Raw genomic sequence first — 5,783 nt, 5'->3', positions numbered from 1 at the left:
ACCTAAGCCCAGGAGTTGGAGGTTGCCTGAGCTGCCTGACGCCATGGCACTCGACAGAGGGCAATAAAGTGAAACTCTGTCTCTAAAAAAAAAAAAAAAAAGTGAAAGCCATCAAAATAAGGTTAGGGAGACAAGAACCAAGGAAGAGACATTTATTTTCTGGGGCACAAAGCTGAGAATGATTTTCAAAAAGCAGTAGCTTTAGAAATTTCATAATTTATAGGGTTTTCTTTCAAGAGGTTCCAACACAGCTCAACTCTGCCATGTAACAAAGGTAGCACGGAGCAAGTACAGCTATGTTAATCACAAGCAACTGACGCTTAAAAGTAGCGTGTCTACATCTGCACTAGATTTCATACGTGCTAGCCCACTTCATCCCCATCACCACTGTCAGGATCATCTCCACGTATAGGTGAAGAAGCTGACACAGAAAGCACAGTGAGGGGGACATGGAAAGAGCGTCGTGCACATCAGTGACGTAACAGGCACTAAATGTTAGGCTCTTACTAATGCCATTTTAGGATTAAAAAACTGGCTCAGGCTCGGGGCCTGCAGCTCAAGCAGCTAGGGGACTGGCCACATATACCATAGCTGGCAGGTTCAAAATCAGCCCAGGCCCGCCAAACAATGACAACTACAACCAAAAAATAGCCTGGCATTGTGGCTAGCAACTGTAATCTCAGCTACTTGGGAGGCTGAGGCAAAAGAATTGCTTAAACCCAAGAGTTGGAGGTTGCTGTGAGCTGTGACACCACAGCACTCTACTCAGGGCAACAGCTTGAGACTCTGTCTTAAAAAACAAAAAGGCTCAGAGAGGTGAAGTAACTTGTTCAAGATCACACAGTAAGGTCATAGGTACAGATCTATTTTATTTCAAAGCAACCTCTTTCACTATGGCTGCTTCCCACCCAATCCCATTTCAAGCAAAGTTTCCCAGATTTGCCAAGAATCCCAAGTGATTCTAAAAAACCTAGGCCGAAAGTGGGGAAGAGTGGAGGAGGGAGGGGGATGGGGGGTCACAGTGTATAGCACACCTCTTGAGGGTAGGACACAACTATAAGAGAGACTTTATCTAACAAATGCAAGCAATGTAACCTAATTCTCTGTACTCTCAATGAATCCCAAACTATAAAAATAAATTTTAAAAGGTAAATAAGTAGGGCAGTGCCTGTGACTCAAAAGGGGTAGGGCGCCAGTCCCTTATGCCAGAGGTGGCGGGTTCAAACCTAGCCCCGGCCAAAAACTGCAAAAATAAATAAATAAATAAATAAGTAAAAAAATAACCTAGGCCCTCTCCCTGAGATTCTGATTCTGTAGTTCTGGATGGGTCCTGAGGATTCACACTGAATAGGCTCCAGGAGGTATTCATAAACAGAGAACATGAACACGTTTGTCAGCCACACAGATCTGAACCACCACATAACAGCACAACTGCAGCTGCAGAAGGAATATCGATAGGGTCTCCCCCAAAGTTCCCAACACCAGGAACTCCACTTGTGGTAGCAGGATACCACATCAGAGAAAAAAAGTGGCCCCACAAAACCTCAGGCCATGTTGGAGATCCTCACACTCATGACTGGTCTTAGACTCACTTGAGATGATCCCACAGTTAGCTGATGAAGCGACTGAGGCAGTGGTAAGTTAATTACAGGCCTATGGTCGGTGGCCGAAGTCTCAGCTGACTCCAGCCAGCACATCATACTATCTCAAAGAAACACACTGGCACTGCTGCAAAGTTATCCAACACAAGGTTTGCTGGGGCGCATACAAGGCAGCCCGGGCCAGCTGCAGAAACACTCCTACCTGCCAACCCCCGGGGCCACAGCCCTCTAAAGAGCAGCTGTGAAGCTGATCACAATTCTACCCAAACTCTCCACAGCCCCTGTGACCTTCCTCACGGCACTTTACAGTTTGAGAGTTCACATTTGCTTGTCTCACTAGTATGTCCACCCCTAATACTACCAGACTATATGCCCACCCTAAGTCATTACCTAAGATCATTTCTGTCACCATATTACACTTGTTGAACCAAAACATGAGAGCACAAATAACAGAAGGTGAAGGAATTGTCCCCACAGGGCTTTAGGAGAGATACAGAAACCACAACAGCCTGAACTGGCACCTGGGTGACAGGACCCCCAACAGGGAGGAGTGCATGGCCTGGGCCCAACATGGGTGGGAATGTGTGTGGATGCAGTAATAGCACACACCTCAATGGCAAGATCAGAGCCAGAACAAGAACACAAGAGTACAGCCATGCAGAAGCATGGGAAACAGACCAGGCTGCTGAAATGCCAGCTCTGGGCTATGTGGGGGTGCAGTTAGCAATGTGAGTTACTCACTAATGTTACCCTTGCCAGGACCCTCTGCTTGGCCCAAGAAATCTAAGTTATTAATGTACAGGGTCCCCCCATGGCTATGGCTGACACACCATGGTTGCTGATGCAGCAACACTGGCCACCTGTGGGTCACCCATAGCCACCACAGGTCAGAGGCTGAGAATGACAACAGATCACACAAGTGAGCTGTGAACACAGAAGTCACAGGTGGAAGTGAGGAATCCAACAGCAGAATCACCAGCAGACCAGTCCTACACACAACTCCACAGGACGCAGGGCTCCTGGGTAAAGCACAATCATCTGTACGACACAGTACCTGCTTTATATGACAGAACACACGTACATTTTAGACAAGAAGAACAAGGCATCTGGTCTGAATTCAATAACCTAACTCTTTTAGAGAGACAAAGATAGCATTACCTTGTAAAGAAGTTACTAAATGGTCCAAATAGTTTCAATTTACTCCCCTCATCAGTTTCCTGAACATAGTCCTGCTGGTGTAGTCCAGGGGTTTCCTTGATGGAACTCAAGGTGATGCTGGTAAATTGTGGGTCATCATCATTCTCCAGGGTCACAATGGCACTGGAGCTGCTTGTGACCACAAGGTCCAAGATGTCCTCATTGCTAACAGACAGGGTAGTTGACAACTCTGTGCCAAGACTGGACACACTACAGATGGAGACATCATCACTGCGGTTCAGGGCTTTGGAGGTGGGGCTATAGAGCTTCACTGAGTCATAGCCTGTCCTGGGAAACGTGGAAGACTTCCGCACACTCTGCTCCCCCTCAGCACTGGTGGGAGCTGGTGGCGCGCAGGATGGCAGTGGGCACGCACTCTGGAAGGCTCTGTCAGGGATGATCTCCGAATCAGACTGTTTCCTCTTCACGTGGACCACACTACAGGAGACAGGTTCTGGGTTGCCAATCTCCAGGGTAGGAATGCCTGAGTCCACTGACTGAAGGCTGTGCCGATCTTCTAAATCACCAAGTTTTAGCCTGGACCCAGTTGCTGAGAGAACATGGGCATGTTGCAGGTTCTGAAGGGAGTTTCCTGGTTGACCATCCAGAATGCCCATCAAGACTATTCCATTTGTAGAGGAGGAAAGGTTTCCATCAGTCATCTTGGTCCAAGGAGAAACTAGAAAAACCAAACAAGGAAACAAAGAAGGTAGATATAAACCCTAAGACGCTACTCCTTTGACATACAGCTCAAATGCTCTGATGCCCCCTTTAAAGGATAAAGCCTTAAAGACAGTCCTGCACTGCTCAGCACCCATAGCTCAGTGGTTAGGGAGCCAGTCACACATTCCAAGGCTGGCGGGTTCAAACGCAGCCCAGGTCAGCTGAACAATGACAACTACAACAATAGCAATAAAAAATACCCAGGCGTTCTGGCAAGCACCTGTAGTTCCAGCTACTTGGGAGTCTGAGGCAAGAGAATCGCTTAAGCCCAAGAATTTGAAGTTGCTGTGAGCTGTGATGCCACCGCACTCTATCCAGGGCAACATAGTGTGACTGTCTCAAAAAAAAAAAAAAAAAAAAAAGTTATCACGTAGCAACCAGTTCAGGATCTAAAACTGTTTGTGGAGCTTGGGGTGCTGCTCGAGCTACCGCCACCACCCCCTCATCATTTGGTGAGTTTCCTACACCCACAGCAGGCTACTGGGTTTCTCTCCGAGCCTGTGTATTTCGGCTTGCTGCCATCTTTCGGCATGAGGCTCTGGTCCCTTCACTCAAACCCTGGATCCTTTTCTAAGCCTGTGCTCTGAAGCAACCCCTACATTTCAGGTGCGACCTTCTAAGATTCTGCACTTTCCTGATCATTTGCAATGCCAGGCTTTGAAAACTTAAACACAGATTTCTACCAGACAAGTGATAGCATCAATGACCAATCACAGCAGTCCTATGATTATGGAGGAAGAGGAGGACCCTATAGCAAATAGTATGCCAGCTATGACTACTCACAGCAAGGCCAATTTGTCCCACCAGACATGAGGCAGCCACAGCAGCCATACACTGGGCAGATTTTCCAGCCAACTCAGGCATATATTCCAACTTCACCTCAGCCATTCTATGGAATCAAGTTAGAGGATGAGCCACCTTTATTAGAAGAGTTAGGTATCAATTTTGACCACATGTGGCAAAAAACATGAACAGTTTACATCCATTAAAAGTGGCAGATGGCATCATCATGAACAAAACTGATTTGGCAGGACCAATGGTTCTTGGCCTTGCCTTTGGAGCCACATTATTGCTGGCTGGCAAAATCCAGTTTGGCTATGCATATGGGATCAGTGCAATTGGATGTCAGGAATATTTTGTTTATTGAATCCAATGAGTACGACAGGTGTTTCATTTGTTTGTGTGGCAAGCGTCCTTGGATACTATCTTCTTCCCATGATTCTACCTTCTGGTTTTGCAGTCATATTTTCTTTCTTTTCCTTTCTTTAGAGACAGAGCCTCAAGCTATCGCCCTAGGTAGAGTACCGTGGCATCACAGCTCACAGCAACCTCCAAACTCCTGGGCTCAAGCAAGTCTCCTGCCTCCGCCTCTCAAGTAGCTGGGACCACAGATGCCTGCCACAATGCCTGGCTATTTTTTGGTTGCAGCCATCATTGTGGTTCAGTGGGCCCAGGCTGGATTCGAACCCACCAGCTCAGGCGTATGTGGCTGGCACCTTAGCCGCTTGAGCCATAGACACAGAGCCATTCTCTGGGGTTTTTTTTTATAGACAGAGTTTCACTTTGTTGCCCTCAGTAGAGTACCATGGTATCACAGCTCACAGCAACCTCCAGCTCTTGGGCTTAGGTAATTCTCCTGCCTCAGCCTCCCAAGTAACTGGGACTATGGGCGCCTGCCACACACTGGGCTATTTTCTTGTTGTTGTTGTTGCAGTTTGGCTGGGGCCAGGTTCGAACCCGCCACCCTCAGTATACTGAGCTGGGGCTCTACTCACTGCCACAGGCATCGTCCTATTTTCTTTACAAGGAATGGTAGGAATCATTCTCACTGCTAGAATTATTGGATGGTATAGTTTTTCTGCTTAAAAATTTTCATTTCTGGCTTAGCACCTGTGGCTCAAATGGCTAAGGTGCCAGCCACATACACCTGAGCTGGCAGGTTCGAATCCAGCCTAGACCCGCCAAACAACAATGGTGGCTGCAACCAAAATAATAGCCGGGCTTTGTGGCGGGCGCCTGTAGTCCCAGCTACTTTGGAGGCAGAGGCAGGAGACTAGCTTGAACCCAGGATTTGGAGGTTGCTGTGAGCTGTGATGCAGAGCACTCTACCCAGGGTGACAGCTTCAGGCTCTGTCTCAAAAAAAAAAAAAAAAAAATTTATTTCTGATTGGCACCTGTGGCTCAAAGGAGTAGCATGCCGACCCCATATGCTGGAGGTGGCGGGTTCAAACCCAGCCCGGGCCAAAACTACAAAAAAAAAAA

At 47.5% G+C, this 5,783-nt stretch overlaps 2 pseudogenes; one reads left to right on the top strand and one right to left on the bottom strand.

The window, feature by feature from the left end:
• Positions 1–2,755: 2,755 nt before the first annotated feature.
• LOC105887935 overlaps positions 2,756–5,783 on the bottom strand; it is a 22,433-nt pseudogene continuing 19,405 nt past the window's right edge.
• The window catches only part of LOC111728240, a 21,019-nt pseudogene continuing 19,439 nt past the window's right edge, over positions 4,204–5,783 (top strand).

The sequence above is a fragment of the Otolemur garnettii genome, unplaced genomic scaffold (genome assembly GCF_000181295.1).
Source record: "Otolemur garnettii isolate 467f Iridium unplaced genomic scaffold, OtoGar3 scaffold00146, whole genome shotgun sequence".
Lineage (NCBI taxonomy): Eukaryota > Metazoa > Chordata > Mammalia > Primates > Galagidae > Otolemur > Otolemur garnettii.
Note: the sequence above shows the minus strand (reverse complement) of the source record. Positions and strands in the feature narration are given on the sequence as shown.